General features: G+C 37.0%; 1 protein-coding gene across 2 annotated transcripts in view; it reads right to left on the bottom strand.

Annotated features, from left to right (window-relative positions):
* The window catches only part of HS3ST5 (heparan sulfate-glucosamine 3-sulfotransferase 5), a 195501-nt gene that overhangs the window by 131680 nt on the left and 43760 nt on the right, over positions 1–20061 (bottom strand). Inside the window, exon 1 of one of the 2 annotated variants that reach the window (XM_054196734.1) lies at positions 213–347. The exons of the other annotated variant lie outside the window; for it this stretch is intronic. The gene's annotated coding sequence lies outside the window, so the exon portion shown is untranslated. Of the gene's footprint in view, positions 1–212; positions 348–20061 lie in introns of those variants that run through there. 2 annotated transcript variants of the gene reach the window in all.

Genomic DNA, 20061 nt, shown 5'->3' with positions numbered 1-20061 from the left:
TATCATCACCAGTGGAAATTTTTACTGCATTAGTCTTTGCCTGGACTTCTAGAAGTACAACCACATTGCAGAAAATCATGTAAAAATCAGGTACTGCAGTAGCTAAATGACAGCTTTCATAAGGAAGCACAAACGTAGTCTATTTTTAAAACTTCCTAATCTCAAGACAATGTTGCTATATTGTATAGATTATTTTAAAGAGAATGGCTTACCTTGCAAATCTTTCTTCCTCTTTTTACTATGTGATCCATGACTTATGCAAGTACACCGTAATTAAGCATCAGCACTATCCATTCTGCTTAGCTGACAACAACGCACCTGGTCTAAAATCTGTAAAGCCAGTCATCCACCCCGTTGTCTCGCCTGAGCTGAATCACAAGAATTCAAACTTGTCTCTCTTCTGCAGCAGCAGCAGCAGCCGGACTATTATTGATGGAAACAAGCAGCTGTTGATTTGTCACTGACCCCAGGGAGAGTACGCAGAAATCTGATTCAGTCTCTATAGTCTCCTGACTCTGAAACCTTGTTAAAGCTTTGCTCAGAGGTATAATATTACGTAATCTCTAGGGTAGGGCATGGGTTTGTAAGATCATTTTTGAGACGCTCCAAGCTCTGGCCAAAGATTAAACAGAAGCGGGAGGTCTGTTCTTTAACTTCAAATTAGTAATTAGTGGTGGTGTTTGTAAACACTACATGCATGCTGTTCTCTACAACAGCAGAAGGGAAATCTATGAAAGCAGGAGCTGATGAGAAGAATACTAGACTGAACACACTATCTATAGTATTCCAGACTTTACAGTGTTGGGGAGGATCAGAAAAATCTGTGGCTATCTAGCTTCTCTAGTGCAGGGTGCAGAGGTTTTTTTTTGTTTGGTTGGGTTTTTTTTGGGGGGGGAATTTTTTATCAGTAAGTGTGTGTTCTAATAATAGGCTATCTATCCCCAATAACATTAAAAAATATAAAACTGTTCTTTTTAGTCTCCCAAGCTGCTTTAAGCATGATTTAAAATTAAATAAGGAACTACTTTCTCCTGTTACAGACTGACAGATAGGCCAACGCCAGTATTATCTGAGCCCTTAATTTAGGGTTTCTGCCTTAGGCAGTGTTCTCTGGTTTGATGCCATTCTAAGCTGTGAACACCCAACAGATCTCACAACACTTACACATGCAATGTAGCCAGAAAACAAACATACTAGAAAATATAACCCTTGGAGTGTAGAATTTTACAGAATGTATTTAGAGTGTCCCACTCAGATATAGTTGGAAATTACTGAAACTTTGAACATTGCTTTTTCTCATAAATGTAGTTGGATAGTCTGTCTGTGTTTTGTTTAAAGACCAACAGGGTAAAAGTTCTTCTATGGCTTGGGAGGACAGGTGGCTAGTTCTCAAAAGGTTGTTGGAATAGCAATTACACAACTTTGCAAAAAACAGAAGACTGAAAAAGAGTTTGGATTTCCATTTCTTCAATGATTAGGAAAAAAAATTCTTCATCAAAGTAAAAACTAGTAGTGATGACCTTGCTAAGAAGAAAATTCTCTCCTTTCTCTTACTGCTATTTCAACATTATGTGTGCAAGGGTAAGGAAAGTTCCGTAACAGTAGGAATATTAATGGTTTAAGAATGGGTGGAGTAGGATAATTGGAGACAGCCAAGTTACGCAAGCAGAATAGTGGCTGGTGGAATTTCATGAACCATTCAGTTTCTTCTACAGGTTTATCCATGTGCTGGAAGTTGCAAGTATTCTTGTACACTTCTGTTGGATAAAGGTCTACTTCTAGACATTTACAAAATTCATAGCAACAATTTCACTCAAATTTGTGCCTGAATCAAACATTTCACAGAATCATACAACCTATTAAATTGCTTTAGAACATGAGGCTTCTGCTCCTCTCTTGTCTTTCTTAAAATGTTTTTTAAGCTTCCCTCTTATTTTCTGTACTGTATTTCCCTTTTGGATGATTCAAGTGTATTGCAACTTTATGGTGCCTGGCATGTTAGGATCATGCTGAACTTTTCAATCATTTTCCTATCACAAAAGTATAGTTTAAATATTATGACAACCATCATATGTTTGTTTTGAATAGAGAACACAGGGATGATGGTCTTAGTAGAAACCAAGAATCTAAAACAATCTCTACAATATACCATTGGCTCTACTATCTTTCTCTGGAAAAAAATGCAATTTGCTTCAGAATTAGTGACTCCTTGATTGTAACTATTTTATTGCTTAGTATTCCAAAAAGAAGTAAAATATGCCCAAACCATTTTTGTGAGTAGAACATAAATCCATAATACTACCAGTGGCAAAAGAAACTTCTTTTGTGTAATTGTGGCTACCTTGTAGAAACTAAATTGCCAAACAAATCAATGGGTAATTTTCCAGATACAGCTAGAAAATGGAAATGTATGTTCTGAGCACTAGACTAGATTTCGACCATGCATTGGATTTTGGAGAAAAGATTAAAAGATTAATATTCTTTTATCTGTATTCCTCTCAGAAGAGAACATTGAGAAAAAATGGAAGTAGACAGAAGTTTTTCTTTAGTCAATATTTGCCAAAAAATTAGATAACACAGAAGTAAGCAGACAGCAAAATATGGTTTACCCTTTTAGAAATTAAAATAAATGCTTTAGGCTATAGGTAATATAATTTAAATCTCATTTGTATATACCAAATTAAATAAGTTGTAAAAAGTGAACAGGATGAACAGGAAAGTCAGATCTTTTCTTGTGGGATTTATCTTACTTTTCTGCCCCATTTTTTCCTGTTACTCCTTCTGATATAAGCACAACATGGAACAGTCTGTCTCTCACATGCCACAGTGATTCATCTTAATGTTTGCTATGAATTTGATGAGCGAGTAGTAACAGAGTGGATAGTTTTCTAATGAGTATCCAACTGACAAATACATAAAAAAAGCATTCCGTTTTTGTTTGCTTTTCCTAAGAACTATGATCTTGAAGTTAAGGGAAAATTAAAAAAAAAAAAAAAAAAAAAAAGAAAAATGTACCTCCAGTCAATCATCCCAACAAGAGTTATCTTTTAGATAATGAAATAAATTTTCTGCTGTAACCAATACTTAGGCTCAACTTATTATTCTGTCTTTCATTTTATGCCATCATAGATATCAACATATTAATGAGTTTAGGGAGCAGACTGAAAAAAAAAGGGGGGGGGGACGGTGTCAGATTTTGGCATGGCTGGACTTTGACCGCATCAACAACAAATCAATTGCATGGTCCAATGCAGTCCTAAAGTCTGAAAAGTCTTGATTTCAATTACTTGCATCTCACCCCTGGAGAATGGGACATGAATCTGATTCACAAAAAAAGGAGATTGAGTGGTTTGTCTGGGAAATATACTAAAGGCCACCTGAGTCTGGATCTCTATTCTTTTAGACAAGTCCTAAATAGTAGCAGGTACCTGTGATACTAGACAAGAGAAGTGATGTTGCGGCTCTCCCAAAGAAAAGATATCTCAGTACTTGGGATTTCTCTGTCCCATACAGTACTGCTCGGCAGGTACACACAGACACTAGAAAATCTCATTCCAATACATCCAATTCAAAATGTGTCTAGCTTGATTGATGGGATTGGCTTGATTAAATAGAATAGCGGTTTCCGATAGTGATCAATCTCAGGTGTTTTGGAAGAATACAGTCCACTTCAGCTACATATTCACACACATCCATATAAAGCAAAAAAACATTTCTTCTGTGTCCTCAATTTAAATTGGATAACATCTAAAATCATGCAAATTATAACTAATTTTACCTGGCTTTTTTGTTTTGTTTGAATCTCACTTATGAATTCAAAAATAACTTTTTTTTTTTTTAAATATGATGTTTGCCAATTATTTACGTCACACCTTCCAACCAAAGGCAAATAGAAATATCCAGATGATGTGCTCATATATTTCACACAACTTATTATGGCTTTATTGGAAAAAAAATCTCATTTTTTTAATCATTGTATGAGACCATGTCATGAACTTTACTAAAGCATATCCTTCTCTCCATAGGGCCCACTGCTCTGTAAGAATAAAATTAAATACAGTATCTTCTTCACAAATCTGCACCGATTTCTGCTCTTCTTTCTGCTATCAGCCTGGCATTTATAAATAGTTAGATTTGTTTTTTGGCTTTAGAATTTGAATGTGAAAGGGCAAGTTTATAATTTTTTATAAATTCCTCCTTTTTTTTTCCCTCCTTAGAGAGGGGCGCAAATCATTCCTCCAGGTTCCCAGTTCTTCTACAAGTTCTCAAAGCTATGAGCTAATAATTTCAACTTTTATCTGGCTCCTAAAGACCTTATGGCTGGCTAATGTAAAAACATTAATAAGGTATTGAAGGCTCGTAGTTTGATATTCTAGAATATATTAACTTTGTATTCTACCCTGACCCATGCCACTGATATCTAATGTATTTTTGCGACAATATTAAACTTTTTGGCTTTCCCAGAATCATCTACTAATAGTTTTCTCTCCTTTTGATCTTAATACGAATATACTTAATAGGTCTTTTTTTTTCTGAGAGAGAGGCAGGCTTTGGTGTTCCTCCTAACTGTAGCTCTGTGTACTGTATCTCTGTGGTCTTTTGCTTTGTTCCTACACTTTATTCATGGCAATCCAATCTACTTTTCTCTTTCCTTAGTTTTTCTTCTTGTCTGAGAGTCGTTAAACAGCTTGTGATTTAGCCATGTTGGTGTCTTTCTATGTTTCCTTAAGAATGGAAGAGTTTGAACCTCTAATTTTAAAATTGCTTGTTAAAAGAACTGCCATTTCTGCTTAACTCCTTTCCTGTTGAGCTTTTTTCTCAGCTCTCAGTGTTTACTGAATTTGCCTGCTTATTTTTGTTTTGCAATTCTGCTCTCTGGGCTCTTCTGAAAAGCTGTGAACTCTGTCAATTTACTGTCATTCTCATCCAAGTTGTCTTCAGCCTTCACAGTATCAAGTGAATATCTTTCTGTTGGCTGGAATCAGCCCAGAAAAATGTCACCCTCTAAATCCTTTCTTGAAGTTTTGTATCCAAATCTTCTCATGGACACATTCTTAGAATGCTGGACATCATATCCCTGTAGTACTCTCTATCTACAGTCAAAATCCCCAATTGCTACTGGCTAATTCTGCCACTTAGTCATAAAAAATACTCAGAAAAAGCCTCATCCATCTGATCTGTATGGGGTCTATTGTCTTCTACTAATCCAAGTCAGAAGTTAAAAGGAAGCATTTGTGATGTACCAAACAAAGAACATTTCCCTTATTCCACTGTCTGTCCTTGAACGAACTGTAACCTTTTACTGTAATATATCTGTCATGAATTCAAAGGGGTAATTGGTATGTCTCTCCTATACCAATTAAATAATATTTTGATTGTGTAGTGAGATTTCCAGCTCTTGCTCTTTATTCCTGTATTTTCTGCATTAGTATATCTTTTTGTGTCTTAGATTTTCAGTAGTCTGATCTATTATCCTTCATGTTCCTCTTATGACCCCATTCATTAAATTTTTCTTTCCTGTTTTTTTGTTGTGGTGGTTTTGTGCAGGTTTCTTCTGTTTATCATTACCATTGGACTTTTTTTCCTCAGTCAGCTCAAATCTTTACCTGTAAAACCCTTTTCACAAGCTTTATAAAGGCATTCCTTTCTTCTTTTTAATCCCTGACCCACTGCTCAAGGAACTTCATCTCAGATAAAGCAAACTGAATTCCTCTTGGTAGCATCCTCTGTGCAGCCACACATCTGTCTCCAGGACACATCCAGTCTGCAGGTGGCTACTTGGAAGCTGAACATCATCCACTACACATATTTAGATTACATATCAGCTTTCACATCTTTTCAACAGTTCTAGATTTCTGTATCTCCTTACATTGGAGCTAATCACAGTTTGCTTCCATTGGTTAGCTTTTGTCAGGGAACGTTTTAGTTTTCTGCCCTGCTGCAATATTTCATTTCTGAGATAAGATAATCAAAATGCAATTACTTAGAGAAAACCACAATCTACAGTCTGATTTTCATATAACCCATAGTCAGAATGCTCTCACATTTTTACACACTAGACAAATGTTTCAGCCACTTTTACATCATCAAGATTTTATGACCTTTAAATTTGATTACATTTGTATTTGGTTGACATTCTCACAGTCCTCTGAACTCTGAGATAATCATAACAATACATTTTATCAGAAGATCCAAAGTCAACTGATTAGTCACCAGATCATGAATAAAAAAAAATAAAAATCAGTGTTACTAGGCTTAGTATTGATTGTTTGAAAAGTTTAAATGTATGCATATTCTAAAACTGACAGGTGCAATATAGTCAACATAACCTGTTATGAGAATTCACAGAAAAAGTTACAAAATTTTTGTGTTTTTAAGGTGATTTATCCATCCCCTAGAAAGCTGGAAGTAATAATTGCCAACTCAAAGATGGTGTTTTTTACAAGGTATAGATCAAATTCTAAAGTCTTAACTTGGTCTTAAGGAGAGATACTGAGTTCAGAACCTGGTTAAACAGCAAATTTGTGATGTTAGATACAGATATATCTGTGAGACTTGTTCTGTCAACTAAAATTTTAAGAGAAGAAGCTAGAACAGAGACATAAATGTTAGGTTATTGTGCGAGTCTTTGGAGTAGGTATTACTAATTAGCACAATACACTTTTTTTCCTTCTACCTCCAAAAACTCTGAAGTTTCTTAATTCTTTAGATATCCCTATATGTATTCACTTTCAGACTTCTGTGACTTTTTTTTTTTTTTTAATTTATTTCAGCTATACTGGAGAATATTTATAAAGACCAAGGACATCATGCAGTTTGCATGAATAAATCAAACCTGCATCTGATTCAAATGAAACTCTCTGCCTTTAAAAATTGTAACTTTCTCTGTATGGGGCTTTACCTTAAGGAAATCTTGAAAATTCAGCTAGTAGAGAGAGTTTCTGACAGGTTACAGCGTACTTTCTATCAGAAGTTTATCCCTACCCTCCTGCTTGTAAAGAGAGCAGCAGTCTGTGCTCTGCCTCCCTGAACAGCTATGCGCAGTGTAGCAATTGTCACTAGCAAAAGGCCATCTCCCTGATTTAATACAGAAGAAAAAGAGCAAGAACTTCTTAAAGAGAGACCCTTAATCCAAGAAAGGCCTTCTTCCCTCATCCAGCGCGGTGGAGTCTTGTTGCAGATCTCATCAGGGTATAATAAAATGAACACCTTTGTAAGTAGCAACTTTTCTCTGTGCTGCTTTAAATACAAAGAGTACTAAGTGAAAATGGACTGCAAATGAAATCTACAGATATTTTCTACAGCTTCCAATCTTTTCTCAGTGTTCATACTTTATCTACGCTTCTGTTTTCATTATTTTTTCTATTCAGAACTGAATTGGCTTTCAGCTTAAAGTAGCAAGGATCAACTTCCGTTAAAAAAAGATAAACGGCACGCTTCTTGACAGTTTTCATGAGTGTATAAATTACTGAAGCCTCTTTGTGGTGGCGCAGCTTTCCAGTTTACTCTTATTTGTTACTAAAATCCAGTAGGTAACTGCAAATTACACTTCGCTTTAACTTTCTTTCTCATCTCTCTTTCATACATGTGCATGATATCAACATGATGACGCAAGATATATATAATTCCTCTCCTGTTGCTATTACATTTCCAGATTCAATCTAACTGACATTCAAAAAGCGGTCTAGAAAGATGCGTTAAACACTGCATGAATCAGCTTTTAAAAGCGTTCACTGTACCAATACCAATAACTGCTGCATATCATGCTGAGGGCTTAAAATGACAAGTACTTTGTTATTCTTTTTGTAGGCTTGTAATAATTAGCAGTTGATTAGACTTAGAAGGGAGGATTCAAAGATTTCTTCCAGATACAATTTTGAAAGCATCACTAAGGGAATAGGGTGTAATTCTAAATGCCCTCTGCAAACTACCCTTTTCGCCTTGAACTTTGCTTAAAGCTGGACCTGCATTAAGAACTTAATCAGATAAGAGAGCAAAATGAAGAAAAACGTTTTTAACCAACCTTTTATATACTGATATGCAGCCAGCCTGTGTATCAGAAAACCTGCTTAACTAAGAAAATACATAAGCTGTATATCAGTTCAATATTTAAAGAAGTTCGTATTGTTACATGATATGTATTTTACAGTATAACGTGCTAGATTTGAAACAATGTGCTAGTGTTTGTCGGTTGCACAGGTGAAGTAGGAATCCACTTTTATTAGCAAGCAATCACAATGACTACTGTTTACTTCTGCACTTTTGTCAACAGCCCTGTAGTAGCAACTGAGAGGAAGGAATCCTTGTTGTTACTGTGCAACTGTTACTGTGCAAGTAACACTTCGCTTCAAATATACCAAGAAAGGTAGCTTGAAGAAGCAACAATGATGTACGCTTGTACTGAAGATAAATAAAATGTAAATTGAAGAATTTTTTAGTAGGAATGATCTTCCATTGATTAATATTTTAGGACACTTAAAAGTAATTCAGTCACTGGAACTATTAATTGCTTTATGAACCAGTTATTTTAGTGGTAAAATTCAACCTTTGAATTTAGTCAGAACAATAAGAGAATCCTAAGCAGAACTGGACTTTGATTCCAAAAGTTATAGGCTGACAGGGGTATGCTAAATGAACAACTTTTCACTACAAAAACATTTTTTCCTATCAGTGTAAAACCTACTAGATGTAATACTATAAGAATGTATATCTGGATTTGAAACTGATTTTTTTTTTCTTCTTACACAATGCAACATTGCCATAGAAAAATTCAATGTAAGTACAGATCCCTTTTTGTCAATTCAGCAAAAAAGGCAACAGCCTCAAGATTCCAACACGCTAGACTTTTTTTTTAAATCTCATTGTATGTATAATCAGTCTTAGAGAAGGCAGTAACTCTGTAGAATGAGCTAACCATAATACCAATCTAGTTTTAGCAAAAACTTCAAAGGAGAGAAGCAGTAAATCAGTGACTATGGTTAGCTATTGCTGTCCATATGCATAATCCACTTTTCCCAAGCAAACCAGACTTGAGGACAAATGTGAAATATCAGCCAGATAAATAATGTTCATAACCTTTAGCTGTTGAGGTTACCGGTAACATGAAGCCAAATAATAAGAAAAAAAGAGCACTTCATTAATAATTTATGCAAAATTATATCTGATATGAAGTTATATGTATCTTCTGGCATAAGCATTTGTTGTGTTATGACTAAAATTAATTAGTCGAAACACCAGGCCAAAGGTTTGGCTTTCAGATCTTTAGGAATATAGGAATTCAAACTTTAGCTGAAAAGTGGAGAAAAGAACACCAATGTTTACAATAAAAACTGGAATTGAGGGGAAAGGAGCATTTCAGGTGTTGATCTCTGCAATATTACTCCTATTTCTAGTACAACAACCTGTATAAAAGTGCCAGCATGAGAGTCCCGGTCTGCTCTGCTAAGGCTTCCTTTCAGTAGGGTACTCTAATTACACTCTGGGTGAGGATTTCTTCTTGGTGCTTATCCTTCCCTGACGACTTGTGCTGTTTCCCTCACAGCTGAACAGGTCTAACAGGATGAGGGAGTCCACCCACCCACCCACCCACCCAGATCCTAACTGGAGAATCAGGGCATGCTGACCCTTATCCCAGAGAGAGAATTGGGCTCAAAGTCAAGTCTCTTGCTGCCTTCAGGGAAAGAAACCAGGCAGGTTTTACCCAATATTTTGCTTTAGATGCTGCTGTGCATGTCTTACGTTTCCTGGTTTGTTTGGTTCTTTTGTTGCTTGCTTTGCAGTCAGTGTGTATCTGTTAGATTTAAGGAAAATTAGGTTCATCCTATTGATTAAAATAATGACCCTTTTTCTAGTCCTGTTTTCCAGTGTGAGTACTTATTAACTGTGCCGAGCTTACTTGAAGCCAATGGGCCTCGTCACACAAATGAGAGTGACGCATGACTGAACTGTACTGCAACCCCAGCAGTCGTAGCTTCACGAGTCTTCAGGTTTCGCCTGTGAAAGGTCCTACAGATAAGACAGCATCATTGGCACGTGCCTTATGTAGTAAAAGGGATGAATAACATCGAGCTGCTGCTTGTGATAGAAGGGAGCTCAAGGCCCCTCTGGTGGGGCAGCTGCACACTGTGACAGCGCAGCTTCCCGTTCCTGCCCTCCTATGCCGCACACTCGCCGGCTGCTGCTCGTGACAGTCTGCCCAACCGGTGCAGGTCACTAGTCCAGCAAAAAGAGCAAGCAAATTTCTGGCAGGTTTGTGAGCTGAATAAGAGTGCTGTGAGGCTGGAGGAGTACCGGAGCTCGTACAAGGGAGGGAGGAAAAAGTGGAAAAGGGCGCAAGGAGCAGCTGAGGAGGGGACAGGAAAGAGGAACAGCAAAGCAGACAGGTGGTTTGGGAGCCACATCTTTAGTGATACCATGCGGTTACGTTGGGTCAGCTCCATCATCTTTCTGCCACCTTTCATCCATCAAATTATGACCTCCTGACTGCTTTGTATTTAAAATTTAACTTCTGATCAGGAATCCACTGGGAACAGAGAAGCAAGTATGGGGCTGATCTTGTAATGAGGGACCTGCAGACTATGGTTTAACATTAACCATGCCATTTATAGTAGCCCAAACATTATTCACCTTCTCTACTTTTAGCCACTCGTTCTAGTTCCCCTTGGAGATTTCTCTCCTCTCGGTTATGCTGATTCAGCTCTTTACGTGGCTGTGCTCTAAACTGGACCTGCAAAATGAAGTGCTCAAAAAAAAAAAAAAAAAGAAAGAAGAAGTCTTGCCTTTGAATAAAAACATGCCATTTCACCAGTCTCATTTATAATCGGGGTAAAAACTGCTGAATTGGTATAAATAACTGTCAGGGCTCAAAGGGAGGCAGGAATGCATGGCCACTGGTGGGGAGGGGGGGACACATCTCACACGTGATATGCTCCTGACAGAATAGGAGCATGAAGAAATGACAGGCTTAGTTTAGGCATTAGTTTAAACTTGTGAACAGTGTAGACAGGCAGCAGATTAGACTGCTTAGGGAGGTTGCGAAGTCGTCTTTGCGGAAGGTTTCTAAGAACAGATTAGACATGAGCCTGTCAGGATGTGCATAGCTTATCTGGGCTTGGGAGCTGGGGTGCTACAGCCTTGTTTTCTACCACTTGGTGGAGTGTTCTGAAATATTGGCAATAGTTGGTTGTTTCTATATTGCCAATATATTTTTTAAAAAATTTAAAAAACGTTTATTTATGTAGCTTTGTTTGAAGTAGTAAAAATGTGCTACAATGGTGTTCTTTATCTTCATGAAGATTCCTTTCAGCAAAGGGATAATAAAGCCATAAAGCAATACCGACTTTATCTTATAGCAAAAAGAATCTAAAACATTTCGATATAACCACATTTATATGTACTTGGCTTATGTCAACATCAGTAGTATTAAATTATAGAAAATTATTGTAATTAAGCAGGCGATTTGGTATACACTGTCAAAAAGCCAGCTTTACAGAGCTGACCGCACTGCAATTGTTAAATGTGATATTGGGTGTTCATTTCAAGTGGTTTGGAGCAGGATATCAGGCTCCAAAGGAAAAGAGGCAGTTCTTGAAAAATCAGGCTACTTTGGAGAATCCCAGATATCCGTACTTGAAATATTCAAAATAACTGCAGTAGAGTATGGCAGAGTTAGCCATTTCAATGTTTCACCTAAAGAGGTTTGAGCTAATTTGAACATACGCTTTACATTTCACAGCTCTCATATAGGAGTTTATGAAGCACCAAAAAGTGCCTTGTTTAAGAGGCTAATCCTTTTCCAGTTTGATTGTTTCTGTAGAGACAAAATCTTTACATAATGAAATTATTATTTAAAAAAAAAACCCAAAAAACCCCAAATAAACAAAACCTAACAGGACTTATTTTGCAAGTAAAACAGATCTCATCACTTAAGGCTCCTTTTGTTCAGGAGTGCTAGATATTTAAGAGTCATATATGGATGCCAAATCAGTCAGCTATAAAGTTTGGACTACTTTTATATAAATAATGGATGCAATTTCATATCCTTTTTGGATATTAAGAACATCAGCACAAAAAGAAGTTGGATATTACTGATAAACTAGGTGATGACAAAATAAACACTCTCCGGATTTTAGAACTGTATAAGGTTCCTTGTGCCCCGTTTTTTATATTGCTTATGTCTTACACAAAAATACAGACTTCCATTTGAAGTATCATATTCTTGTTTACTGAAACAGTTTGTACTAAATTAGACAGTAAAGGAATGAAAGCCAAAAGCCTGAATACCACTCTTGAGGCATGAGATGCCAAGGGGGAAATAAATAAATAAATAAGGAAAGAAAGAAGGAAAAAGAATTAACAATATTATAACTGGGGCAGGATCATTGACCCAGCCTTGTCTCATGCGTACAGCATTTCAAAAAGCAAGGGCTATTATAAATTTGTGCTAAACCTACCAAGCCATTAAAAAGAGTCCATGGAGAGCTGATCAATTTTTTTTATGTCTTCTGCATACTCATTAACTCTACAGTTATTAATCAGGTGATAGTCTGAACTTTGCTTCAGTCACAGGAAATGTAAAGTTGTCTAATACTTTCCATTATAAAATCTTATTCGGTTGTTTGTAACCCACTCAAATTTGAATAATAGGGGCTTACAACATTCATCGTAAGTCTTGCTCAGACTGCAACATTTGGTAAATTCCAGCCATTTCAAAGAAAGATACTTGGGAAACAACAATGCTAAAATACCTCAAACAAACAAATAACACACACACTCCCCCCGCATATAACTGCATGTGTAGATATCTGAGCCGGTGTTTATGTACAAGTGTGATAACTGAGATGTATATATTTCTAGTCTTCTCTTCAGACTTTAATGATAGGACAAATCACATGTCAGAACAGTATCTCAAAAGAAGTTGCTACTATGTCCTCTTCTCCATTCAAAGAAACACATTTCCAATATTCAGTGGTTCTCATGAACCCCATCATCTTCGCTCTACAATTAAGCATTTCCAGCAGAGAGCGAAACCGCTTAGCAACCGAGAGCAAAATTTTGAACTTATTTTAGGATACAATAAGAGGAATGGGGATCCATTGTGTGCAATGGCCAGCGTACAAAGTGGTACCATTAAAATCTTAACTGGAAGTTAAGCGATTGGCTATTACTGTAGAAGAACTACAGGAATCTGAGTGGCTTACATGAGAAATCAAGCTGATTTATTCATGGGAGACTATCTTGTGGTTTTTGAGGAGGTCAAGTGAGGCTCCCCTGCCAAGTGTATACTGTCTGACAGCAATAACACTGCTTGTGTAAGGACACGTCCCCGGTATTGGAAGAAACAAGGTAGGCTTGCTGAGGCTCAGAGCAAGAGGACACCCTTGAACTCATCTACAAGTTAATTGCTGTCCCTCATACAGCTGAGTAGTAGTACCCATGAGGAAGCACTGTCTTCTTTAGCCTCTTAACTATTTGGTTTGTTCCCCTCTGCCTTCCTTGAATTCACTGAACAATGTGAACTTCACAGTAGAGTAGGGAGGTAGATTGAAAAGTGCCTGCAGCTTCAGAAATAATTTAATGTTGGGTAATTTATTCAAACATTTTGCAGCTCAAAATAGTTTGATCTCTCTATAAAGCAAAATAGAGTTTCCTTTCAATTAAGCATACCATAAAAATGACTGTAATATGCATATAGAATCTGCTAAAATTCCAGTTATCTAATCCCCGATCTCTATGCAATATCTTCAGTTTTGTAATTCACAAAAAGCCGTCTTGTTTTGAACAAGTTGTGTTATTACTACATTTTCACACATTCGCTTTCCGTTACAACTGGGAGACTTTGGCTTAAAAGGACTCCAAAGGCTCATCTTATAGACAGTCGGTATGTTCAGATAAAATTACTTTTTTTCCCAGCCAATGTAGCCTGCCAAAATTCTTTCTATTAGTGGCATCTTGGCTTTTTACAGCACTAATATCTCAGTGCCCTATAATTAAAGGGCATTTGTGTCTCCACATTGCCATTAGCATAAAATTGACTTGTATGGCCAAAAAACATGTTAAGCATTTGGTTGACCAAAAATAGCTGAGGGAAGTTGATACCATTAAGTTCTCGGGTCTATTAAAACATTCCTAAGAGATTAAGGGTTATGCTCTACCTTTAACTGTGCTCACATAAAGTGTGCTGCAGTTTAATTCTATGGAACTTGAATTAAAAATGACACCATTTAATTCTCACATAAGTTTTAAGTAGCCTATATTTTCTCTCCTTGAACTGAGGGATTCTGGGCAGCATATGAGACTTCTGCATTGTTTTATGGAAAGTATGTCTAACTCACTTTACCATCACTGCTTCCTCATGTGTCATTGATTTCAGGCAATTTAATGCCAGAAAGAACATTTGATTGTCGAGTCTGACCTCCTGAATATCACAGCTCATTAAGTGTCATCCATTTGCCAGTTTAGAATCTAATATTTTGACTGGATTGAATTTTTTTTTTTTCATCTGCAGGTGATTAACCTGTTGTGGGCAAGGCAAGAAACTAGGTTATCGCAGTTCCTCAAACCCCTAGCAATAACTGAGAGTTGAACAAGGATGGCACGCCCAGTTAATCATACTACAGGACTCATACCTCACAGTGCAGAGAAGTCTAATGATCTCTGCTAACCGGGTGGGGAAAACATTCCTTCTTGGTCTCCTGAACTGTGTAGAGATAGGTATGTGGACAAGGCTGATCACAGAAAAGTATTCTTTATGCAGTCCCAGGGTACTGGTCAGTAACAGCTAGCGTGGTATTCCAGTTGCAGCCTATCTCTAAAACCTCAAGAAGAGATGACAATTAACCCCAAATATATGTGATCCTGCTTTTAACCAGGGACCAGTTCCTTTTTATGCTGTGCAAGGATAAAAACTTCCCTTATTTTTCCATAGATCTGTACACATTTCTTTCTCAAGTGAGTGTTTTAATCAGCTTCCAAAGCCTGTAATGACTTGCTTCAGTTGCTTCAAGTATGAAACTATGAACAATGCTATAGTGAATTTCTGGCTGAGTACTTAGGCTATTCATATTATTGCTAACTTTGGAATGATTCAACAAGTAATATTTTCTGCTTGTTTTACCTTTTTTATTTTAACAACAGAGCCTTAAAGTCACTACCTAAAAGTAGATAGAATGGCCACTATTAAAGCTGTCAGTTTACATATTGGGACTCCCTGTTATGCAAGGCTATTACAACTGTTTCAGGTAAGGATGCAAAATCGCACTGTGTAAGAGTCTATAAAATCCCTGGCCAAAATTTCTTGATTTAAAAAAAAAGGGAAAAAAAGAAGAAAAAGAAAAAAAAAAGACTAGACTTCCCATGACAGTATTCTAAACACAAATGAAAATAGTACTGTCTAAATTTTGTTGAATGGTATTCATTGTTGTCAGTTATTTCATTCTTCCACATTTTCCATGCTTCCTTCCAGGAGAAAAGGCTGCCCGCTCAACACAAAGCTCAAATGAAGACTGGTTGTGTAAAAAAATGTTTACTACCTATAAATAGTTCTTAAATAGTTCTTAAGAATATCACAGTACAAATAGTTCCTGCATTTATCAAAAATACGAAATTTACCCTTGTTGTGATCCCATTAGCATTATGTGAATGATACTAATCGCTATTACCAAATACCCAAGCAATGGTGGCTGGCAAGTACAGCATTTTCATGCATCTGAACTGAAAAGAGGAGAAGAAGATGACTACTACTGAGTCCTCCCTCTTCCCCAAAAGTACCCCATCTGCACTTCTAATTTTGTACTGGTTATTCAAAGGTAAGCATCACTTTAAGTGCCAATGCTTTTGTTGGACTGTAGGTTTTCTGAGATACATGACAATTTAGTAAGTCTTCAATGCTACACAGTTAATTATAAATACATCTCAGGTATGAATTAGAAATGTCAAGGTCAGGGAATCATTGTATAAGGTGATTATTTTGAACAAGGTAGAATAACTACAGCACCCTGACTGTTTGTTCCATTGTGAAGACAGAGCATGTCTCTCTTCTGAACCTGCTAAATGTGAGAACTGAGATAAAGTAGCTCATCTTCCAGAAAAACTGAGTAAAAGTTACCTGGAGCAATAACATTGTGAGCTCAGCCTGGCACCCTTCAGCGCAGGAAAAAAACAGCGAAGGGCAGGACTCCTGAGAAGCCGTGATGATGAAAGCAATAACTTCTTGGACATTAATGAGGAAGAAATGAACAGAAGTGCAAGTTCTTGCTAAAATCACAAATTAAACGTGTCTGAAGAGACAGGTTTGCTTTGAGCATTTTGCAATTAAATTAAGCCCATAGATTACTCTGTCAAAAAAAATAAAAACCCAACTAATTTTAGAGTTTTCTTAGTGCCATACCTGTATATGTCAATATATCTATGTGAAACTTGTGTTGCAGAGAATTTGAACATAAATGTGTAATTCCCAGGATGCATCACATGGGTATGACCAAAGGAGGACACAGCAGAGGAGATCAGAAGTTCAGGTCTCATCGAAATAAGATCTTTATTTATTCCAGTAAAAACCAAGTCACAAATAGCCTATGTGAGGCAGGAAGTTAACCACCAGGACCAGAGCAGACCACTTCAGTGCTGATCTACAAAAAAATTCAACCACAACTTCCAAGGAAAAATATTTGGAGCCTAAATATTGGTTAACACAGAGATTTTTTAATACAATTTTACATAGCCACTGCAGTTATTACTTTATTTTTTTTCAGTGAGAGCAATTTATTGGTATAAGCCCTGATAAGATCATTTACACAGTAAAAAGTTTTTTAAGGTCAGGGCCACCGTAAGAGTACTTTGTGCTGGAACGTGACAAGCAAAATGCTTCTCTTGAGAAGGCAACTTAAATCAGCAAAATCGTACTCCAGACAGCATACTTTACTCCAGCACACCTTTCCTCTTCCTATGATAAATAAGTTATCATCTTGTGAGCCTGGCTGCACTTAACAGGTTTGGTGATAAGAGCTACACTGATAGAATTACACCAGCCACTCCTTTGTAGTACAGAAATAGATCACTCTGATAAAATAGCTTTCTTCACAGGTACATCTTAAGCCAGCTCCTTGAGCAGAATAACATATTCTATCAAAATAATTTTTTTTCTGTCTTTTGAACTACCACTTCTGCCGTCATTACTGTTTTACTTAAGGGTGTTGTATCTAGAGTGACCAGAAATGTAGCATCTTTGAACGTAGACTACTGCCGGCAAAGGCTTAACTGCTTCTTTACATCCTTTTAGGTGCTTTTAGTCGCTTTTAGTCCTAGAGTTGTGTCAACCAGAGTGTGCGCTGTCAGGCTTTTGGCTAATATAGCTATGCCAGTAAAACCTGTAATGCAAATTTGGTTTTAGACTGGTGTGACTTATTCCCTTTCTATATGGGATTGAACTAATATATGCCCATTTACACTGGGTGACTGTCTAAATCACAGATTGTACCAGTATAGCTTTTAGTGTGTACTAATGCACTAATCTTAATGTCCCGCCTGCAGGGCAGAATTGCACTGATTTAACTTAAATTGGATTTCAATCTGGCATAAAGCTTTAACACACAAATGTAGTCCTGGGAATCAGCTGCTCCAATGTTCTTATGCATAATCTTACTCTGCAGCATCCTCTGTACACGTCAAGAAGCTTACCCTCCTTACGAAGGGTAACCCGTATCAAATACCTCACATTTATCATGAGGAAATGGAGCATGCACAATGCACAGTTATCATGGAGTCACTGATGCCTGGTAACACATTGTCACCCTCTCACTTGCTAATATGTCAAAGCTGATAGTGATACTGTGATAGACACCTGCATTGGACATTAAAAAATCCTATGTCTAAATACTTCACACAAGTAGGGTAAATTACTCTATCCCAAGTTTTATGTCTCCATGTTATACTGAAATTACCTCTGGAGCTGCACTACGGACATATCCTTTAATCTCCAATCATATGAATACAGTAATTTTTGACAAGGGTTAAGATCCTCACCCTGAAGAGCTTCAAACTCTTTGGAGTCACGAAGCAGCTTTCTGAATAGGTAGGCATCCACACTGCCCTAAATTAGGGTTAATATAAGTTTTGTTTTTTTTTTTTGTGAAGTTACTGTGGAGTGATTTGGTTAATGCCTTGACCTCTGTGTCCGTGTTCATATGTCCGTGGCTTTATATCAGTGCAAAGGTGATTTCATTCATAAATCTGGTCCCAGCTGACCCATAAAATACACTATTAAAATGAAAACAGTGTCCCCAGACAGATTTTCACTCATTTAGCAAGGTCATTTTAGTTCATCTCTTTGGTTTATACCTGTGTAACTTTTCTGTGTCACCAAGGAGAAGGAAATGCAGGTCGTAGAAAGAATTTTTTTCCTTTTTTATTGCTGTGTTCTCTTTTTGAAGAGATAAGTGGGAAGAAGGAATTTGCATTTTTATTTAAAGCAACAAAAATGAATTTGCATTTTACCAAGAAATGCAGTTTTTTTCTCAATGCCTAATAAAATATTGATATTAAAATAAACAATGGAGGCACTGAACAAACAAAAATTTTAATTAGTGCTGCTAAGTGATGAATTCAATTTCTTTTCATATTTAGAACCCTTTCAGATGCTGCCCACTGCTCATTTTGGATTCAGGAAAATTTAGGTTTTTAACTACTGCATTTAAACCAGATACATAGCTGAAACAACTGGAAATGAAAAATAAATAAATTAGCTCTCTGCTATCATGAGCTAGAGCTTCAAAGGTCACATCTGAGCTGCAAAGAGAGACTAGAAAGAATATCAACATGGAAAAGAAGGCTCAATGGAAGGATAAGCAATAGGCAGGGGTGGCTCTGGGAAGGACTCGGGAAGCTTTGAGGAAAGGTTCTGGCTGACAGGAGGGAAGATGACAATATCTTCTTGTTCTCCTCCTCTTCTTCTGAAGCAAAGGATTGGTCCTGGCTGAAGGTGGCTGGTTTTTGCTTGGAATCCCACTATTTATTTAATAATGGCAAAGGGACTAAACGAAGCCTTTCTGCTCCTCCAGTTTTTGTAGACTGACTTCTACCAACTGTTTCACCATAATTCCTTGGCTTGTGCTAAAATGGGAATCACATGTTTCCTTTCTCAATGCTAAATGGGCCCAGCCATGCTTTACTTCCAAGAGCAAATAGTGTACAGACAACCCATCAAGGCAAAGGGTCTTGATTTTAATTGAGCTTCTTGACTTTGCACTGCTGATTCCATTTCCAGATCAGTAAGAGCAAAGGTACAGTTTTCCTTCAGAAAAAAAAAAAAAAAAAAAAAGAATACAACAGATGATAGATGGTGAAAGAATTCACGGAAGACAACAGGGAGCCCAAAGCAGAAGAAGAGCAGGTTTAAATAATGGAGCGGGCAGCAGCTTCTGCTGGGATTCCAAAAGGACACTTGTGACACACACATGGACGCACTTTACTTTAAATTAATAAACACTGTTATAAAAATAAGGCATTTGCATCAATAAATAAATGAATACAGCAAGTATGTTGAAGGTGTATTATATGCATTTAATGTCCCCTTGGAGCTTCGTGTAATTCACTTACTGTACATGTGCAAGAACAAAGACAGCATCAGCACTCGTGTTAGTGGTGATCCTCTTTAGAAAACTATTCAAGATTATAACATACTTAAACTGCAGAAACATCTGCATGCAGATTTTCAAACCCTAAAATTTTATATACCCACATTTTTCTTTGTCTAAACTGGCACACATCAAGAAATTGATTCTAAAAGGCCTATGCTCAAGACTTCACAAAAATTGGACTTTTATGGATACTTCAAGCTGGGCATGCAGAAGACACCAGAGTTGTTATTCAGGTGTTGTTTTTCAGTTTCTGTCAATAGTTTTAACATGACATTCTCAATGTGAGAAAAAATTATGGATGCTTGACACGTGTGTCTGGGACAAATGCTCTTTTGAACATTTAATGGACTTTCAGATTGTATTGACCTATGTCGCAGTTTGTGGCCTTCTCTTATCGTCTGTACTCTGTGTTCTTAAGGACAATACTTGT

This window comes from Rissa tridactyla, chromosome 3, assembly GCF_028500815.1.
Source record: "Rissa tridactyla isolate bRisTri1 chromosome 3, bRisTri1.patW.cur.20221130, whole genome shotgun sequence".
NCBI classification, from domain to species: domain Eukaryota; kingdom Metazoa; phylum Chordata; class Aves; order Charadriiformes; family Laridae; genus Rissa; species Rissa tridactyla.
This window is presented reverse-complemented; position numbering and strand designations above follow the sequence as displayed.